Raw genomic sequence first — 22,444 nt, forward strand, 5'->3', positions numbered from 1 at the left:
AGGAGTCATGTGTACTGTATCAGCTAAGCTTTAAGTGCCAATCCTGAGTTTGTGCCATTTCACTGGGAGGTGTCCACCTACATGGAGTTTATTTGCAGGACCTGGGTTCAAAAATGTAATCCAACATGGTTGTGAAAAGCAATTGTTAACTGCTAAATATTTCAGGATATTTTCTGGCACTCAAAATGTTTGCGAAGGATTCACAAACTCTTGTTCCTGTTCAGTTAATCACATTCAGTGTGTTTCCCTTTGTAACTACACACAGAATTATTAAATACAGTTTATTATTGATTAAGAAATAATAAAATCAGCATTGTGTGGTATTAACAATATCAACTTAGGCAAAGTATGCTCATTGAAGTCATGACAACATTTATGTAGCCCGTAATGATTAAGGTAATGTTATTTTTGGTGTAGTGTAATACACTTCTGCCCTTCTCTTCCACTGAATGAAGCCGCATGAAAAAAAGTAGTTTTCAGTTGTATTTGACACATTAATGTGGTATTTGTTTTAGCTTTACTTAGAATGGTTCAACATTGGGAGTATAAAGTTGAAAATACCAACGGAGTGGTCTCTCTTGACAACTTTTGTTGCATGTGGAAAGTAAGCCTTTTTGACTCAGAATTTCTGTGTGTTTAAATCAAATCCTTAAGTGCAGATTTTTGTTGCGGCTATCTGTGGGAATTTGTTCATTACATTTCTCCTTAAAATAAAGAGCAATGGCAACAACATCAAAGCAGCTGGTTGCTTGGTTGTGGTGGGATTGTAGTGGAGTTATGATAATTCTTTTGTTGAGGACATTAATGGCTTAAAATAAAAGCCGTTAATCCATTGTGTGCAGGCAAAATAAAAAAAAAAATGTTCTGCCCCCGTAGGGCCAGAAGCAGATATTTTTTGGTATCTGGTGGTGTCCACCACGTGCCAGCCTTTTCCCAAAAATATATGAAGAAGGCCTAGTGGCTGCCCAGCATGCTGCAAATCTGAATGAAGTGTTAGCCATGAGACTCAGTGCCAGGACTTTGGAAGATATGGTATGTCTGTGGGCTTTAAGAAACCCCTATTTTGATGACTAATCTCTAGCTCTTGTTGCCTCCACCTGATCCAAGTTGCTTAGCAAAAACTCGTTGGGTTAGCAGAAGGCTTGTGCTGATCCTCTATCCTTCTCAATAGTGCAGGTGATGATGTGGCCATTATAGGTAGGGTACTTTGGTTAGAGTGGGAAAGGTAAAATGGATACAGGGAATCCTACTAAATAACAATGTCCATGGGATCTGGCCAAAGCCCATTGAAGACAAAGGGAGACTCAATAAAGCATAGCCACTTATTCCATTTGAACTGTTGGACAATTGTAATGGACTTTTTTTGTCAAGAAGTGCAAAGTTACAGTATTAACTAGCCACCTCTGAATTCCACAAAAATAACTGAAACATAGTTTTCATTGTGGGAGCAGAAAAAATGGTTGCATTTTTATACCATTTTTTTAAAAAATCTCCATTAATTCAAACAGCTGAAACAATGTTAAAAGGAAACCATTATATGACAGAACTAACACATTCCCAGTCTACCAGTTTTCAGCTCAGAATACATGTTTGGGGATTGGTCCTGCTTTGAGCAGAGGGTTGGACTAGATGACCTCCTGAGGTCCCTTCCAGCCCTGGTAATCTATGATTCTATGTTTACAGCTGAACCTCGGAGAAGAGTCGTTTGCACCAGAGGAGCTTACAGAATGGGAAATGCCATTTTGTCCTAAAAAGCATCTATATGTTGATAGATTATTGCTTATGATCAGTGCCCCAAGTGCCAAATTCATCGGTTCAGCAGTTTTTATGCTGGATTCACAAATGAATGCAGATTTTAATTCCACGAGTTTGGCTTTACTAGTAATAATAATATTAACAACAATAATAACAACAAAAGAACTGGAAACCAAATTCCTCCTGACAAGGAATCCTGTGCAATGCAGTCTGCGAGTGAAAAGGAAATCAACACACATGACACACACCTCTCATTCACATGTCAATTAAGTACTGAATTAATGAATACACAGTCCCACTGTAGGTTTGCTAGTAGCTTTATGACTGTAGTCAATTCTTAATCAGCAGCTCTGTGTGCCCAATTTCATATGTATTACGTTATTTCTGTGGGTTGGTTGTGAAAGCAAGGAAGTGTGTGTGACAGAAGTGTAAGTGTGTGAAACAGCATGTGAGTGATCAGATTTATGGTAGATATTAAAAAACACTCAAAAACCATCCAAGTGAGTCTGTTCCTTTCTTCTCTGTTTATTTAAATTAATTTTGTAGCTGGAAACATGGGGTTATTTGGGAAGGGAACACCATAAATCTGCGGGTGTGTTCGTGGAATCTCCTGGGCAGTGAGAACACAAGCAGCGCTTATTGGAAGTGTTGCAGTACAAATCTCAAAAATCTTCAGAGTATTGGTCTAGCTAAGGAAAGTTTAAACAGCTTGTGGGGAGCTATTTTATAGGAAATTAAATCTCTGTGGCCTCTCCATTCTGTTTCTACACTTGCCAGCTCTTCCTTCCAGCATTAAAGCAGCAGATGCCCATAAAAGCTCAGAAAGTCCATTTTGGATTGAAGTTTGTCTGGTATAATTAGAGAAAATTGTATTTCATAGAATGTTTGCTTTGGAGAAATGACTTTCTGAGGACTATAACAAATGATTGAATTCAAACCGTGTCCATTATAAATGGAGTGCAGTGTACCATGGGAGATTGTACTGTTCTCCCTCCAGCAACTGTGCCACAAAATTAACATATCATCCATCCAAGCAGTTGGGAAGAGTTAGGCAGAATTGGAAAAAGCTGTGTCACATTTTCATTTAAAAAAAAGTCTTTGACTTTATGGCATTAACATTGCAAATGATTTAAACAAAAAAAGGCAGAAAACTCCTTTGATTTGTTTCTCTTGAGTTTCCCCTTTGGGTGCTTTGTCCCTGTAAGAGCCCAGATCCAGCAATGCATCTAAGCATGTGCTTAACCTTCAGGATGTGAGTAGCCCCCATTGAAGTCAATAAGGCTGTTTGGATATTTGAAGTCACACACATGCTTACGGCACCAATTCAGTAAAGCATTTAAGCACGTGCAAAGTCTGTCCTTATTCAGCAAAGCACTGAAGCACATGCTTAATGTTAAGGGTGTTCCTAAGTGCTTTGCTGAATAGAGAGGGGCTACCGAACCACAGACTGTCTAAGTATATTGCTGGGCCAAAGCCAATGGAAAGAAGGGAATGCCAAGGAAATGCTCATTCTAGGGTTTTTCAAAATATATATATGGTGGGGGTTTCCTCACTGTATTTTAATGCTTAATTTTAAACAAATCAATTCACTTGTGGTAGCCTTTCTATTGGGCTTTGACCTTGTGTGTTTTAGTCAAAGGGAGGAGGAGGAGGAGGAGCAGTAAAGTTAAGAAAATACAGAGAAATATTGATTTGTTTTAACTTTAAAGGTAAGCTCAATATTTTCCTCTTTTCTCAAAATATCAGGGCCGCTGGGATCCTCCTCCATTTGAACTGCCATGTGCGGTTGGGGGGGGGGGGGGGAGGGAGGGGATTGGGTTATAACCAGATCATACCAATAGGTGGAACTAAGGATCAAAGGGGAAGCGTTCATAGGCTTGCACAGCTGTTTTTAGAATCAAAACAAAACTGCTTATGCCTTCTGGAGGCCCAGCGTATTGATAACCATTATCTGGGAGCGCTCTTCTCTTCCCTACATTGCAAAGAGCCCTGTTTGCAAAGGGACAGGCTTGCACGGGATCCTATTGTGGGACTTCTCTTCCGGGTTGTGCTATCACGTGCCAGTGGGTTTACGTGCTGATTGAGAATGTTTGTCAGCAGCACCACTGAGGATATGAAGCTAGCGGCTAGAGAGCATCTCGCTAGTGCAGCCCTGTACTGGGGGCAGTGCAAAGGCCCCCAGCCCCAGCGGAAACACTATGGGCCTCCTGTTCTGTGCAGGCACAGTGCCTCCCGGAGCTGCTTGCTGCACCGAGTAGTGCAGAAACTGCAGTGTCTATTCTGCATGGGGTGGCCAGCCACCTGTCCTCTGCCCCGCTGCACCTTTTTGCGGTGCCCCAGGGGAGTATTTAGGGTACCAAAGGGACTGCACCCTGAGTACAGTTCTCTCTGGTTCTTACATGAGCTGTGCAGAGAGGGATGGGGAGTATCAGAACTATTTCTAAAAACCACCTAGGAGGCATAGTTGGTAGCTGCCAGATGTCCAGCAGGGGAATAGTTGTTTGAAGTAGGTTATTCCTGGATTTTTTACTCATTTCTGTGGCTCGTGCTATCACTCTTTCCTCTGGTTACAGTGCTGGTAGTGCCCCAGTGACTGTATAACACTGTCAGACAACAGTTGTCCGTGGGCAGAATCGAACCTGTGGCCTCTGGAGCTTAGTGCATGAGCTTCTACCTCATGAGCTAAAAGCCATATGGCTCCTAGTTAAGGTGTGTGTGTGTGTGTGTGTGTGTGTGTGTGTGTGTGTGTGTGTGTGTGTGTGTGTGTGTGTGTGTGTGTGTGTGTGTGTGTGTGTGTGTGTGTGTGTGTGTGTGTGTGTGTGTGTGTGTGTGTGTGTGTGTGTCGCTCTCTTCTCCTTCCTCCCCTCCTGATGGGACAGAATACCACACCCAGGAGGTATGTGGGATACAGGCCTGGAGTAAGAGACAAGTCAATGGGAATGGCAGTCTTGACATGTCGCATTGACTTCCAGGCACAACATCTGGCCGTAGTATAGAGTCTGATTCTACGAGATGTGGGGTGCCCTCAACTCACCCTGTCGCCTGAAGGAGTTGGGGGCACTCATTGCCTTATAGCATGGGTAGATAACGAGGAAGCTGTCTGATGCAGCCAGAAAGACATGGCTGAGATTTACCATCTCCTGAAGACTTGATTGTTAATATGTTTTGGTTGGTTTCTGTGAAAAAAAAAATCACAGTCTAAAAATAATGTGATGATGATGACGATGATGATGCTAACAATGTGCATTTTGCGGCACGTTCTGTCTGAGAATTTAAAAACACTTTTCCAGCTCTTGGTACAACTTACCAAGGGTCCTGGTGGATTCTCCATTGTCTCGATGACCACTTATAAAAGATCTGCTCTAAGAGGAATTACTTCAGGGAAGTTTTTTGCCCTGTGTTCTACAGGAGGTCAGACTTCTGGCCTTGGAATCTATGAAAATAATGAACTAAGCTCCCCTTATGCAATAGAAGAGGATTGTTACCTTATTGTACAGGGGGAACTGATGTGCAGTGAGCTTAAGGCCAACAATTTGCAAAAGTGGCTACTAATTTGGAATGCCTCTGTTTTGGGGTGCCCCGTTGACACCTTTGAATCAAGTGATGTTCCTTAGGTCCCATGGGAAGTGTGTGGAAGGGACACAGATCACCACTCACCCTGTTTTATGCCTTAAAGAAAAGATCACGCTTCCACTAGGATTGAATTAGAAGACTTCAGCTAAGTTGTAGCACAGTTGTGTCATGCTCTACACAATTAATGACACATTTCTCAGAAAACAAAATGGAATGTTGTTGCAGACTTCTATCACAGGGATGTTGTAAGACTTAATGCACTGGTGCTTACACAGCTGTGTATGATCCACAGATGGAAAGCAGGATAGATAGGCAAACTATTATTATTGATAACTGCAGCATTTCCCGTAATTGGCAGGAATTGTAGATTTTACCCAAGAGAGAATAGAGAATATTGAGATTCACAGTGCCCTGATTCTGATCTTTGAACCTCAAACAAAACCTTACCAGAATTCTGGTTAGTCTGTTATTTGTGTCTTGCAGAAAGACACTTTAAAACAAGGCACAAAGTATTTATTTGAGGAGCCTCTGTCCCAAGCTTTAGCAATTTGTATGTTGTAGTTAAAAAAAAAAATCCATAGACAGTTCTAATGGAGCAATATGCATGAAACTTCCAAATCATCATGCCCTTTCCAACCCTCCAGCACATCAGAAAAATACTCTCAGCAAGGAAGAGAGCAAGTACCAGGCTGTCAGCCTGAGCACGTCCGCTGTTTGCAGCTGCCATGGTAACAGATATGTAGAGGGGGTGGTTTTTAAAGTACTGCAATTAGGTTCCTACCCATGTGAAGCTTTATATATATAAAAAATAATACCCGAGACTGCTCTAGTTGCCAGTGCAGATGAAAGTACCCAGCTTAATAAGCAAGCCAGCCATGCACTGCCTGACTTTCCTGACTGCTTTTAACGTGTTACCACCCCCGTATGCACAACTCTTTGCCATGATCTGGTTTTAATGTGATGAGGGCACAAACAGCTGACACGGTGCACTTCCAAAAGGAAAGCTCTCAGCCTTCTCGAGAAGCATAGATGGAAAAGAAGTGAGCTTGGCTACTGCTGTTGCCTGAATGTCTAGGAATAAAAAAGGATCCAACGTGACACCCAGGCTGTAATCCTGAGTAATAAATGTCAGACAAAGCTCCCTCTTTTGAGGGACCTGGTGTCATCTCTTCCAACTGTAACTATTGCATTCTCCAGCTTGACAGCATTCCTTCGGTCTTCTCTTAATTGAGCCTTAGCCAGCTAGCTCTCGCCCATAATCCAGCTCAGTCTCTGAGCCAGGTCTGGAAACAAGTTGATGGAGATCCAGAAAGCATAAGGACTTGAGGTAGTGTTGGAGTGGCCTCTTCTACCATCTCAGTGATCATTCCCCTGAAATGAGAGACAAAAGAAGGGATTATTTGCGGGATTGGCTATACCCAAAGACAGATTGCGGAGTAAGCGCTCAACTATTGTTTCTTTGCAAGGAGCTACTACAGTCCAAAACAACAGCAAAAACCCAAACCACAAAGAACAAATGAACAAACCCCTGCCAGAGTAAAAATAACACAGGCAGCAGTTCAGCAGCAGAGTGAGGGTTATCCAATTTATCACACCACATGCAGCATGTGTGATTACCATGTGGTCAGGTGGCATACGTGTGCATTTGGTGCAAGCAATTCATGGTCCTCTGAGAATGAGTATGGGCTCTTGGGACCAGAGTGGCTGAACTGGAAGAGCTAAGGGAGACAGAGAGGTACATAGATGAGACTGTTAGAGATGCAGTAGAGCAGTTCCACCGGCAGTCAGACAGTCTCTGGCTGTTGAGAACTATGAAAATCTTGGGGAAGGAGAACATCAAGCAGGAGTGCAGGTAAACAATCCCATAGTTGCGACCTTCCTTGCAAATGATGTCATGGTATCCTCTTGCACTGAGTATATTCCTCCTGGGGAGAGGACTTCTGTTGTTAGGAAGAGACAGGTAATAGTAAAGAGGGATTTGATTATTAGAAATGTAGATAGTTGGAATTGTTATGATCGGGAGAACCTCATGGTGAATTGCTTATGGTGTGAAGGCTGCAGACCTCTCGAGACATCCAGATAGACTTATGTGCAGTGCTGGGAAGGAGCCTGTGGTCGTGGTACATTTAGGTATCAATGAGATAAGGAAAGATACAAGAGAGAGATCCTGGAGGACAAATTTAGGCTGCTAGGTGAGAGATTAAAGTCCAGGACTTCCAATTTTTGAAATGCTTCCAGTTTCATGCACAGGGCCAGTTGGACAGGCAGAACTGCAGGATCTCATTGCGTGGATGAGACTAAGGTGTTGGGAGGAGGGATTTAGGTTTATTAGGAACTGGGGAACCTTTTGGGCAAGGAGGAGACTATACAGGAATGATGGGCTCCACCTAAACCAAAACAGAACCAGATTGCTGGCATGTAAAATGGAAGAGGTTGTAGAGAAGTTTTTAAAGTAAGGGCTGGGGGAAAGTCGACAGGTGCCGGGGAAAACATGGTTTGGACAAAGACATCCCTGAGGGATGATTTATTAAAGGGGATATTTTATATCCTAATAAAGGACAAGAGATAGAAATTGATCTAGTTCAAGTGGGAACTGAAGAGAAACGAAAGAGTCCCATTCAGTTACATCACATGAAGGCAGACAGCTAAAAAGTGACATGTCTAAGTGCTTGTATACAAATGCTGCAAGTCTAAATACTAAGATGGATGAACTTGAGTGCCTGGTATTAATTGGGCATATTCACATAATATATCTCACAGAATCTTGGTGGAATGAGGATAATCAGTGGGATACGGTAATATCAGGATACAAAATATATCCGAATGACAGAGTAGGTTGTACTGTTGGGGGAGTGGGCACTATATGTGAAAGAAAGCACAGAGTCAATTAGAGTAAAATCTTAAATGATTCAATCGGTACCATAGAATGTCTCTGGATAGAAATTCCAAGCTTGAACAATAAGAGTATAGTAGCAGAAATATACAACTGACCATCTCACCAGAATGGTGACGGTGATTGTGAAAAGCTCAGGGAGAGGCTACAAAACCAGAAAACACAAGAATAATGGGGAATTTCAACTATCCCCATGTTCCCTGGGAGCATATCACCTCAAGACGGGATGCAAAGATGACATTTCTAGACACCATTAATGACTGCTTCTGGGAACAGCTAGTCCTAGAACCCACATGGGGAGATGCAATTCTTGATTTAGTCCTAAGTGACACACAGGATCTAGTCCAAGAGGTGAATATCGTTGAAATGCTCTATAATAGCAACCACAATGCAATTAAATATAACATCTGTGTGTGTGTGTGGGAGGGGGGAGACAAAGAAATCCACCACAGTAGCATTTAATATAAAAAAGAGGAACTACACATAAATGAGGAAGTTAGTTGCATGGAAATTAAAAAGGGACAGTCACAAAGGTGAAATGCCCGCAAGCTGCGTGAAAGCTATTTAAAAACACCATAGAGGCTCAAACTAAATGTATATTCTAAATAAATTAAACAGTAAGAGGACCAAAAAAAAGGCCACCAAAACAGCCATGTAAAAAAGGTCTTTAGAAGCAAAAAGACATCCTTTACAAATCTGAAGTGAAATCCTAATGAAGAACATAGAAAGGAATATGAACTTTAGCAAGTGAAGTGTAAAATTATAATTAGACCAAAAAAGAATTTGAAGACCAACTAGCAAAAAAAACCCCAAAACCTTTAAGTACATCAGAAGCATGAAGCCTGCCAAACAATCAGTGGGGCCACTGGACAATTGAAGTGCTAAAGCAGCACTCGGCGAAAACAATGCTATTGTAGAGAAGCTAAATGAATCTTTGCATCAGTCTTCATTGCAGAGGTTGTGAGGGAGATTTCCAAACCAGTGCCATTCTTTTTGGGTGACAGATCTGAGGAACTGTGCCAGATTGAGGTGTTAATAGAGAAGGTTGGAGAACAAAATAATACACTAAACGGTAATAATTCAGCAGTTCCAGATGGTATTCACACAAGAGTTCTGAAGGAACTCAATAATGAAATTGCAGAACTATTAACTGTGGTATGTAACCTATCGCTTAAATCAGATTCTGTACCATATGACTGGAAGATAGCTAATGTGACTCTGATTTGTAAAAAAGGCTCCAGTGGAGATCTTGGCAATTACAGGTTGGTAAGCCTAACTGTAGTACCAGGCAAATTGGTTAAAACTATAGTAAAGAACAGAATTATCAGACACATAGATGACCACAACATGTTGAGGAAGAGTCAACACAGCTTTTGTGAAGGGAAATCATGCCTCACCCATTTATTAGAATTCTTTGAGGAGGTCATCAAACATGCAGACAAGGATAATCCAGTGGATATAGTGTACTTTGATTTTCAGAAACCCTTTGACAAGGTGCCTCACCAAAGGCTCTTAAGCAAAGTAAGCAGTCATGGAATAACAGGGACGGTCTTCCCATGGATCAGTAACTGGTTAAAAGACAGGAAACAAAAGGTAGAAATAAACGGTCTGTTTTCACAGAGGAAAGAGGTAAATCACTCTTGGGGGAATTCTGTGCCAAAACATTAAAAATTCTGTGCCAGAAAATTAAAAATTCTGCGCATAATATTTTAAAATTCCCCTCCTCTTCAGAGCCTAGCTGCGGGATGCCCTCCTCCCCAGTCAAGACACCCACACCCCTCCCTCCCAGACCTGGTGGCGCCCCACCCAAGCCCAGACACCTACACACCCTAACCCCCCGAGTCCAGAGATCCACAGGGAGAAACAGCCTGATGCTGCGTCCCGGGCTTGTACGGAGATTCCTGTATCCTGCCTTCTTCCTTTAGGGTGTGCTGAGACCTGCAGTTGCCAGGACCCCTCCTGTTCTCTCCCCATGGCAGTGTCTTCTATTTGTGAGCTGGGCCATTCCAGGTCCAGTGGCCACTAGTGGTGGCCATCAGCACTGCAGCCCATTTCTGTGGGGGAGGAAAAGGAAATTCTGTGCACACAACATTAATTTTATGCAAATTCTGCATGTGCAGTGGTGCAGAATTCCCCCCAGGAATAGTAAATAGATGGGTATGCCAGGGACCTCTACTGGGACCAGTGCTGTTCAACATATTCATAAATGATCTGGAAAAAGGGGTAAATGGCAAGGTTTGCAGACAATGCAAAATTATTAAAGATGGTAAAGTCCAAAGCTGACTGTTAAGAGTTCTAGAGGAATCTTCCAAAACTGGGTGTCTCGGCAAGAAAATGGCAGATGAAATTCAGTGTTAATAAATGCAAAGTAATGCATATCAGAAAACATTCTGAGTCTACCTATAAAAAGATGGGGTCTAAATTAGCTGTTACCACTCAAGGAAAAGATCTTGGAGTCATTGTGGATATTTCTCTGTAAACATCTGCTCAATGGTAAAGCAGCAGTAGTCAAAAAGGGTAACAGAATGTTAGGAACCATTAGGAAAAGGATAGATAATAGAACAAAAATGTCATAATGCCACTATATAAATCCATGGTACGCTCACACCTTGAATAATGCATGCAGTTCTGGTTGCCCCACTCAGAAAAGATATATTAGAATTGGAAAAAGTACAGAGAAGGGCAACAAAAATGATTAGGGACATTGAACAGCTTCCATATGAGGAGAGATAACAAGACTGGACCTCTTCAGTTTAGAAAAGAGTCGACTAAGGGGTGATATGATAGAGGTCTATAATATGAATGATGTGGCTAAAGTGAATAAGGAAGAGATCTTCACATAATACAAGTGGCAGGGCCACCAATGAAATGAATAGGTAGCAGGTTTAGAATAAACATAAAGAAGTATTTCTTCACATACTGCACAGTCAACCCGTGGAAGGCCAAAAGTATAAGTGGGTTCAAAAATGAATGAGATAAGTTCATGGAGGATAGGTCCATCCGTGGTGGTGTCGTGGTCAAAGACACCCACACATTGATTTTAGTTCAAAGACTCAAGCCTGAGGCCAGTTTATTGACATACATACCAATGCATTGGGGTAATAGTCTGAAGACTGCCACCCCTAGGTCAGCGTGCAGGCTGCCTTTATTTAATCAAACCGCAAGCACAGTACAAATTATACGTCATTTGCGAGAAATTAATGTTGGGGCCTGCCCCCCTATTCCTGGCACCTTCCTTATTATTTTACGAGAATTGGGTGCATATTAGGTAAGGGGTCTCTTGGTGGTTTCCGTTATGGGTGTTACTTGGCACCACTTTGGGGGTATTTCTCGTCAGAGTACATATTATTTTTCTGGGGTTTTACGGTTATGGGCATAGGGGGTTAACACAGGACGCCCAAAGAAGATATATGATTGGCTAATTTTGCAGATAGCTGGAACTACAGGAGAAGTTGGCCTTTGCAAAGCAATTTCTTCATATAAGCCATTACTATTGTTTCATCAGTAAGCAGTTATTATGGTTTTTTTCATTAACAAGTGGTTATCATGTTGCTAAGGCCTTTCACATGGCTTCCTTCCCCTCCCTCTTCTGGTCATGACCCATGACCGAGTTTGGCAGGGAATTGTACAGCTTAGTCATGGTCAGGCCCTGGCCTGTACTGCCTTTTGTAAGGGCAGTCAGTATATCGAGCCTCTGTCAGAGAGCCTAATTTTTGGGCTTTCGGTGTTACTTTGGCTGTCATAAAGAAGGCCCCCTAGTTCTTTTTTCCACAGTGGTTAACTAAGATGGTCAGGGATGCAACCCCATGCTCAGGGTGTCTCTAAGCCTATGACTGCCAGAAGCTGAGACTGAACCACAGAAGGGGGACCACTCCATAATTGCCCGATTCTGTTCATTCCCTCTGAAGCATTTGGCACCGGCCCCTGTTGGAAGTCAGGTTAGTGGGCTAGAAGGACCATTGGTTTGACTGGGTGTGGCCATTCTTATATTCCTGCCTTCCTGGAAAAAGCTGCTAATCATTTCCCCCAGTAATGAACAGACTAGCTTTCCCATTGGCCTTCACCATCCAAAAAAGACATCAGACCAGGTTGTAGGTCGGCCACGGGCTGAAGTTGACTCAAGAACTCAGCACACAGGACTGGCTGAAATTTAAGCAGAGAAAACTCCATTTGTCCTTTTATCCATGTCTGCTGCCATAGAAGCTGATAGCTCTGACTCTTCAAAACAAAAGAACCAGGTAATCCCTCTCATCACACAGTGTGTGTATTTGTCACTGTGCAGAGATCACCCAGATCAGCAGACTGTCCACCACGGGGAATCGGTTTCCTGATGAGTGCCTGGCTCACACTCTAGTAGTGGAAGTGAGAATTAAGCCTCCTTTACCTCTTGCCAAGTCTCCATAGAAGATTTTGATATGAGTTGGTGCCTCCTTTTTAAAATGTGTTCCTATTCCTTTTCTGCTGTATCGCTTCACATGAAGATATCTTCCAGTGATAAGTGAAATAACACTACGATTGTTGGGGGTAAATGTAAATGTGTGTTTGAGGGGCAGATGGGAGGGCTCGGATGCTACTATGTCAGGACTGGGCTAGAAATGTCCTCTGCATCCTGAAAACCTATCCTGCGCTGGCTGAGTGAGCAAGGTGCTTGGCTACTATTCTGAACATTGTGGGCTCAAGTCTCACTCCATCTCATGCTGAAAGGCCACCTTCAGTTCACCCACCTGCAAAATGGGTACCTGATCCATTGGGTTAGAGCAGTCAAAGGCAGTCAGATGTGAAGTCGGCCATCAGGGCCAGCTCCAGGCACCAGCGGAGGAAGCACATTCCTGGGGCGGCACATGCTAAGGGGCGGCATTCCGTCCACTCTTGGGGTGGCACAGTCCGGGCGTCTTTTTTTATTTTTATTTTTGCTTGGGGTGGCAAAAATGGTAGAGCCGGCCCTGTCGGCCACATCACTCCCTTGTGTACCATTGACTGTGCAACTGGTGTGCCTTTACTGCATCAGCCTGATGAGCCATTGGCATGGGGGAACTCTGACTTCTGTGGGGTGGGTTGTTTCATGAGTGGATGAGCTTTATTCTTGTAAAATGGTGGGGGAGGAGCATGGTGGGAAGATGCTCCTGTTATAATTTTCTCCTGAGTGTTTGAGGCTTCTTGGGAGCATCAGCTACTAAATAATACCTGTGCAGGAAGAGTTTGGCACAGGGAAACATTGCTGAGATTGAAGCATGCTAGCTGAAGAAGGTGTGCGCCATTTTTGTTATTACCTTGGAGCATATGAGTGCAAAAGCACAGAATAGGAATTCCATTAAGCGCAAATGAGGGATGAAAAAGATTAAATCTGAAGAGCTGGGAACTGTTTGGATGAGTGTCTTAAATGACCCCCTCTCCCCAGTGCACAGTAGGATTTTCTGACCATTACTTGTAGTGGAAAATGTCCCAGTGCAATCTATGTAACTAACACAGAGTGCTAGCTTAATAAGGGCCAGACGGGGGCGTTTGTTTATTTGGGGACATCCAGGAAAATTAATCCAAATTTAGTAAAGGTATGAATTTGACGTGGATTAGTTAAACCACATTAAACCCTTATGTGAAAATCCTCATTCAGAATTAAAGTAGCCTTAACTGGGTTTAGTTTAATTAACTTTCAAATTGAATTAAGCTAAAAAGGGCACTTTAATTTTGAATAACAGCATCCTCACAGGGATTTAATGTGATTTAATTAATCCACTTTAAATTCACACCTTTTGTTAATTCAAATTAATTTTCCTAGTTGTACCCATGTAGCCGAGTCCTGGCTACCTTTCCCCTATGCTGACTAGTACCCCATTCCTTGGGTAATGTCATTGAATTTGGTGGGTAAGGTATTACTCAACATGAGGATTGCAGTTCAGCCCTGCAGCTATTCTTCTCCACAGTTTCTGAAATCCATGCTTTATTATCCAGAGCATCAGCTAAGGTTTTCAAAAGCAAGAGAATAAAGTTAGGCATTCATATCCATATTAAGAGATGGAAGTAAGAGGTCTGGTTTTTCAGAAGTTCTGAGCACCTAGCAGCCTCCATTGGATCGGCCTGCATCCTCTTCCCTTGTCCCCCTGCAGTCACCCAGGGCAGAATGCCACCCTAAATGTCCCACAGTGTATGTAACACACATCCCTCGTGACCCAACAGTTAAGGTGGGATTTCTGATTGTCAGTAATACATTGATCTGAAGCATTGTGTGCTAGGCACAAATGAGTCATATTGATTTATATTGTCTAAAAATAACAAAGAACCCAGTGTGTATATATTGCTAAGGATGAGTACAACATAAAAGGAAGGCAAATAGGAACAAAATCCAAAAAGCGGAGGCATAAAATGAGTTACACCTAGCAAGGACATAAAAGGAAATAAGAAAAGGTTCTATAAATACATTAAGAGCTAGAGAAAGTCTCGGTCTTTTTAGTCAGAAGGAAAGCTAACAACAGATGGCATCAAAAAGGCTGAGGTGTTCAATGCCTATCTTTCTTCAGTCTTCACTAAAAAATGTTAATGGTGACCAGATACTGAACACTATTAATATTAACAACAAGGGGGGAGGAACACAAGCCAAAATAGGGAAAGAACTGGTTCAAGAATATTTAGATAAGTTAGATGTATTCAAGTCAGCAAGCAGGGACTGCTTATAGGGTACTTAAGAAACTAGCTGAAGCAATCTCGGAACCATTAACTATTATTTTTGATAACTCATGGAGGATGGGTAAGGTCAAAGAAGATGGCAGAAGGGCAAACGTAGTACCTATTTATTTATTTTTTAAAGAAAGTGGAAAAAAGCATACCTGGGGAATTACAGACAAGTCAGCCTCATTTTGATACCTGGAAAGGTATTGGAACAAACAATGAAATAATTCTCTTGTAAGTGTCTAGAGGATAATAGGGTTTTAAGTAATAGCCAACATGGATTTGTCATGAACAAGTTATGCCAAACCAACTTAATTTTGTTCTTTGACAGGGTTACTGGCCTCATCGATGGGTGGTGGGAAGCAGTAGGTACAATTTATCTTGGCTTTACTAAAGCTTTTGACACATTCTCACATGACATTCTCATAAGCAAAGTAAGGAAATGTGATCTAGATGAAATTTCACTGTAAGGTAGGAGCACAACTGGTGGAGAAACTGTACTCAGAGTGGTTATCAATGGTTCACTGTCAAACTGGGAGGACATGTCTGATGGGGTCCTACAGGGGTCTGGTACTATTCAATATTTTCCTTTATGACTTGGATAATGGAGTGGAGGGCATGCTTATAAAATTTGTGGATGACACCAAGCTGAGAAAGGTTGCTAGCACTTTGGAGGACAGGATTAGAATTCTGAATGACCTTGACAAATTAGAGGATCGGTCTGAAATCTACAAGATGAAAATCAATAAAGAAAAGTGGAAACTTCTACATTTAGGAAGGACAAATCAAATATACAACTACAAAATGGGGAATAACTGGGTAGATAGTAATACTGCCAGAAAGGATCTGGGGGTAATAGTGGGTTACAAATTGAACATGAGTCAACAATGTGATTTAGCTGCTAAAAAGTGTTGTGTGTATGTATGACACAGGAGGTAGCAGTCCCACTCTGTTAAGCACTGGTGAAGCCTCAGCTGGAGTCCTCTGTCCAGTTCTGCATGCATTAAGACAGTAAGAAAGATGTGGACAAATTGAAAACAGTTCAGAAGAGAGCAATAAAAACAATAAAAGATTTAAAAAACCTGACCTCTGAGAGAAGGTTAAAGAAACTCGCCATGTTTAGTCCTCAGAAAAGAAGACTGAGGTGGGACCTGAAAGCAGTCTTCAAAAATGTTAAGAGTTGTTGTAAAGAGGACTGTGATCAGTTGTGGCCCGTGTCCAATGAAGGAAGGACAAGAAGTACTGAGCTTAATCTGCAGTTAGGTAGATTTAGGTTAGATATGAGGAAAAACTTTCTAAGCATAGTTAAATATTGGAACAGGCTTCCAAGGGAGATTGTGGAATCCCCATCACTAGAGGTTTTTAAGTACATGTTGGACAAACACCTGTCAGAGATGGTCTAGGAGGTATACTTAGTCCTGTAGCCCTATATTTATATGATTGTGTATGTGAATGTGAGCGGGTGTGTGTGCTGTGTTACCCCTCTACTTCACTGTCTGTCTTGAAATAATTACTAAAGTGCCCATGAGGTAAGGGAGAGACAAGGGGGGTGAGGTAACAGCTTTTATTGGACCAACTTCTGTTGGTGAAAGGAACAAGCTTCCAGACTACACAGAGCTGTTCTGCAGGTTTGCGAAAGGTACTCAGCGTCACAGCTAAATACGAGCTGGGGCAGATGGTTTAGCATAAGTAGTTAACAAATATTCTAAGGGACCATCATGACTGACAGGAGTATTTCTGTATCAATGTATTTTCTTTTGTATATACAAGCTTAGTTGGTTTGTGCCTGAGGTCACAAAAGGGTTTTTACACAGAGGATAGTGTATTCTCCAGGATATTTCAAAGCTTTCATTCAGTGGATTTGATGACATCATTATTCATTGAACCATTGGGGTTTTACTGTATATCCGTTTGTAAAATCCACACTGGGCATACCTGCATGGGGGGATGAGGGGTGTGTGTGTGTGTGTGTGTGTGTGCGCATAGAGAGAGAGAGAGGGATCTATATGTCTATATCATAGAAACCTGGAAATATATCTATAGATATCTGGTGCATGCGCACATCTATGCACACTTGCAGCTCAACAGCCTTATTGGCTTTGTGTTTTTGCAACCACTCAGCTAATTTTAAATATTTTTTCAACTTTAACTTTTTGCCAAGATATCTATTTTCTCAAGATACCATGTGATGGCAAAGCCGAAGAGGATAAAATGCAAGAGGGTCTAGAACTGCAAATCATTTGCTTCCAATGTCAAAAATTAAAATAAATGACTAAAGCAATCGTACTTGACCCTCAGTTCAACATGATTTTGAAATTAAAGGATAAATTTTGCCAGCAACATAAATTATTGTTTATTTCAGTCTCTTGGGAATGTGGCGAGGCAGGGGGCGGTATGAAAATATTTTACGTTAAATCAGTGACTAAGGAAAAGGTTTACTTTTTTTCTGATTGGGAGGAGTGTTTTATTCATTGGTAAGTGGAGGGAGTGCTGTGCGCAGGAGGTTCCTGCCAGAATCTATGATCTGGAAAGAGGCAGATTATGGGATTTATGATCAGAACCATGCTCTATGCTCTCTACACAGAATAATACATTGGTGTTAGTTCTATACAGTAGAAGGTTTAATTCAATTGCGGAGTCCTGCTGACATCATAAACTGAGAGACAGCAAGTAGTTTATGAGCAACAGTAGAACCTTAGGACTGAATTATGGTCTTGGTATTCGGTCTGCTACCGGGTATTGCAATTTCTATTACACAGTATATTATACAGTTTTACTCAGTGTAGACCCAGTGACAAAGAAGAGAAAAGTTTATTGCCCAGGCAGTGCAAGGGGTGGAATATGCTAATATAAAATGTACTGTACTGCAAAGCTAACATAAGGGGAAGGAAATGAATATAAGGAAGTAGAGTTGACTTGGAGCAAAGGTGTTGGGACAGGAAATGCTCAGCATAACTCTAGTGGTCCATAGTGCCAGTGTCCTGTCTCTGGCAGTGGTCGGTACCAGATGCTTCAGAGGAAGGTATAAGAACCCAGCAGTAGTAGATGGTGAGATATTCTCCCACATTAAGTCTCATCCTGATCTCTAACGATTTGAGATTGGCTTAAACCATATCCCTTTCAGATTGTTCGTGATCATGAATTATGATAACTCTGAGTATTCTTGATAACCGTATAAATATCGAGTTCCTTTCTGAATCCCGTTACGTTCTTGGCCTCAACAGCCACCTATGACAATGAGATCCACAGTTGTGCCGTGTGAAAATGTGTTTCCTTTTGTCAGATTTGAATTTCCTACCTTTAATTCCATTGCCTGTCCCCTGGTTCTTAGTTATGAGACAAGGAGAACAAAAGCTTCTGATCTGGCATCTTTGTGACATTCATTCTTTTACATGCTTTGATCATGTCGCCACCTATTCATTTCCTTTGTAAGGTCAACAGTCCCAATCTTTTCAATATCTCCTGCTATGAGACTTGTTTCCAGGCTCTGATCATTCTTGGCGTTCTTCTCTGAACCCCCTCTAGTTCTGAAGTGTCTTTTTGAGATGGATTGATCAAATATATTGACCATTATTATTTAATTTTCACGGCTCTAAAAAAGCCATGCACTGGGACAGAATACTCTATTCATGTCTGCTTGAATTATCAGGAATAATTTACAAAGTGGAGCATGTCCACTAAAATGAATGAATAAATAAGTGAGTTTATGGAAAAGTCCTGCCAAGTCTGATTGGGGGCTCTTCTCCATAAAATAATTAATTCATTTTTTTAATCATGTTAGTTCTTTCAGTGTTTCTTTGCAGTTGAGTGTCTAAATATCTTCACCATTAATTTCATTTCCTCGGTGTCGGTATGGGAAATCTTGATTGTGTAACCTGTTTTGCCCTCAGGTTACATCTTAATCCCTTTATCCCAGGGAACACCCTTGGATTTGGCAAGTACTGTGAGATTTTAAAATGTGTAACATATTGATAACATGTATATGCAATTAGGGCCTTCAGGTTCCTATTTGAATTCTGAGCATGTAGGACATTTTTGTTCTTTCAGGGGAGAAACTTCTCCATCAAGTTTTTATGCATAATTTCATTTAAGTATTGCAGGAAGAATAAGGCAACTTTGGCATAGAAACATGGGCTAAGAATCCATCACTTATTTTATGCTCACAAATGTTGTTAAAGCTTTTATAGAAAAAATAGGACATGTATCAGACCAGCTAAAGCTCAATTCCAGCAGTCGTTGGTGAGAACTGAACTGAAATTGAAATAACTTAATGTTAAACAACTTAAATCCACATTTGGTATGATGGTAGGAGGGAGCTGTTTTTTTTTTTCTTTTAAAGTGTTGGAGTGTGAGATGTTGCCAGAGACTAAAGCCACCAATGTCTTCCGTGTGATGATGGTCATTAACAGCAATAGGTCACCCTGAAATGATCTTGAAAATGGTTGTGAACTGCTGGTGTAGATGGAGCTAAAACGTTTTCAATCCCACTACAGAAAATGCGATTTGAAATATCATGGCATTAAGTGTCAAGAATGACCTGTCTAATGCTGCTGAAAATGGGTCTGCCCCATCGAGGCTAGCAGTTAAGTGCTTTTCAGAAATAATTCAGGTGCATCCTTTGATGACAAAAGCAGTCAGTGAAAAGCTGGTTTCCTAATGTATCCATCTGCCTGTATGCTAAGCTTTCTGTGGTACCAGTTCCTGTGCAGTATTTACAGAGCAATAGGAAATAAATGATAGGTTAGTTAGATGAAGAATTTGAGTTGTCTGTATAAAAGCTTTATTCCTCCTAATTCCCATTGCATAAGAAAGCTGTATAAATACATTCGGTAAGTAAATGTGTATATATAAATATACAAGGGGGGGGTGTGTATCTATCTGAGAGAGAAATGTACAGCAAAATACATACAAAGAAACATAAAAATAAATGACATACTCAACAGTTTTCTAAAAAAAGGCACTTCAATGCTAACATCTACTGCATCCTTGGAGAGTTCTCCACCAAGCAGAATAGATCTAACATTGAAAGGGAAAAGAGTATATCGAGTAGCAAGCTACAGCAGTGCACCAAAACTTAGCAAGCAGATAATGAAATGACTATGCTAGCTATGTCATGAGGAGCTGAAAACTGTGTTTATTGTCCATTATGTACATTATTCATCTTTTAACATGTGCCCGTATTTTACTGTGATGATTCTAGGTTTCTTTTCAAACTGTGAAAGAAAGAAAACTCCACCAGTCCAAATTTTCATTAGAATTGTTCTGCTTCAAAACTTAATTTTCAGATGTATTTGCTACTGCTGCTCTTAGTTGGCACATAAATATCATGGACACTTGAGCTCAGCACCTCCAAACCATTCTGAGTCTTAACCACCTGTTGCACACAGTGAGATAGTATTTTGAAGTGCCAAGTTAATTTGCTAATGACAGCCTCTCTTTGGCCAATGGAACCTGCCTCACAGGAGAATTTAGCCATTGGATTATATCTGCCAAAATCCCCCTGGTACACCTCATAGATTATTCTATTACATTTAATATCCACTCGCTGTTAAGTGGTGGTAAATACTTCGGATTTTGCGTCAACATTTTCCGTTTCCTCTTCATGTTAGATCCACTCTGCTTTGCAGAGGACTCCCTAGCCGTGCAGTAGGTATTAACCTCCAAATCCTTTTCTTTTAGAACAATTCCAGGAAACCACCACATCTCACTGGGAACTGTGGAACTAAGAAAATTGTCTTTGTAATTCCAAATGGCTGAAACATCCTTGTAATTTAGCTGCGGGTGGCACAGACATATTTCGGTCGTCCACATTACAAAAAAAAAAAAAAAAGATGCCCAGATCCTCAACAACTATAAATCATGCTAACTCCATTGAGTTGAATGAGACTGCATTGATCTACAACAGCTGTGGATCTGGCCCTGTAAACTGTAGATTTCATGCAACTATAGTAGGTGTCTTCTGCTTCCAGAAAGCCTCAGAGATACACCTCTACCCTGATATAACGCGACCTGACATAACACGAATTCGGATATAACGCGGTAAAGCAGTGCTCCGTGGGGGTGTGTCTGCATACTCCGGCGGATCAAAGCAGGTTTGATATAACGCTGTTTCACCTATAACGCGGTAAGATTTTTTGGTTCCCGAGGACAGCGTTATATCGAGGTAGAGGTGTATTGCCACCAGTTGGCATAATCAGTGCCGATTCTTTTTTCAGTGGATTCCTATGATTAGTTAATTAAGTTATAAATGCTGCAAGATGTGAGCAGACATGCACACACGGACACCTCTTTGAAGTCAATGGAACTTGTGAGTATGTGTCTGATGGCCAAGTCTGGCATCAAGGCACTGCCGGCAATATGCTTTGAGGCAAACATGAGAGAGAGACGGACAAACATCTTGAGGCAGTGGAAGATGTGATTAAACAGTAATTAGTCAACTGCAAAACGTTTGTATGTCCAATTGGTTTGAGATAAACATCCCAGAGTCTGGACAGTTATTGGGATGGTAAAAACATGTTAGCAGGCCTTTCTGCTATCCTTGTGCCCACCTCCTTCCCTTTTATCAGTAGTTCCCACATTCTCCCACTTTGTGTGTGTTCCTCTTAGGGGTTGGTTAGACTAGCTGTCTTCCTTTAGCATGTCTCCTCCTCACAAGATTGGTCTCTGCCATTCAGCGCACTGTGACCCTAACAGCAACTTAATGCCAGAGGGTGAGGGACTTACTGATATCGGGTAGTGAGTTTTATCTGGCCTGACCAGTTCAGTGTACCCCAACTCTCCAAAGTCATAGCCTGTATCCGGGTATGATGTAATATATCAATAGAAAGCTAATAACAGACTGATCTTTAGTAGTATTGTGTGGTGTAATTATGGAGGGCAAATGTAAAATTACAAACATATTGGGAATTATGTTCTTAAAGTGTGTCTGCCAGGCAGGGCTGAAGTTACTCCACCCTAGACAAAGGAATCTGGTTCTGCCATCTTGAAGGTACTTCCAAGGTAGTTTGAGACAAAGGTAAACAGAACCATCAAGCTAATAAGGGGAGGAGATGACCACTCAGTATCACAGCATCGGAGGGCGGGGGAGATTTCAGGAGCAGATCAATTTGCATTTTAGCAAACACCAGCAGGGGAAGAAACCAGCATGGAACTTCCTTCATCCCCAGACTCCACAGCTTCTTCCTCACAACCTGAATTAACTTTACTGGGGGCGTAACATTCAGCAGAATCCATTTCAAAGGTTCACTGGACGATAAAAGAGAAGGGCAAAGAATCCCAAAAACAACAAGGAGTCTGATGGCACCTTAAAGACTAACAGATTTATTTGGGCATAAGCTTTCGTGGGTAACAACCTCACTTCTTCAGATGCGAAGAAGTGAGGTTTTTACCCACGAAAGCTTATGCCCAAATAAATCTGTTAGTCTTTAAGGTGCCACCAGACTCCTTGTTGTTTTTGTAGATACAGACTAACACGGCTACCCCCTGATACTTGACACCATGCAAAGAATCCCAAGTTATCTTTCACTGAAGATCCTGACCAAGGCAATGGTCAGTCATTTT

At 41.6% G+C, this 22,444-nt stretch overlaps 1 protein-coding gene across 50 annotated transcripts in view; it reads left to right on the forward strand.

Moving 5' to 3' along the window:
- ADGRL3 (adhesion G protein-coupled receptor L3) overlaps window positions 1–22,444 on the forward strand; it is an 820,109-nt gene that overhangs the window by 357,115 nt on the left and 440,550 nt on the right. The gene's annotated exons all lie outside the window — the stretch shown is intronic.

The sequence above is a fragment of the Chrysemys picta genome, chromosome 5, assembly GCF_011386835.1.
Source record: "Chrysemys picta bellii isolate R12L10 chromosome 5, ASM1138683v2, whole genome shotgun sequence".
Classification (NCBI taxonomy): domain Eukaryota; kingdom Metazoa; phylum Chordata; order Testudines; family Emydidae; genus Chrysemys; species Chrysemys picta.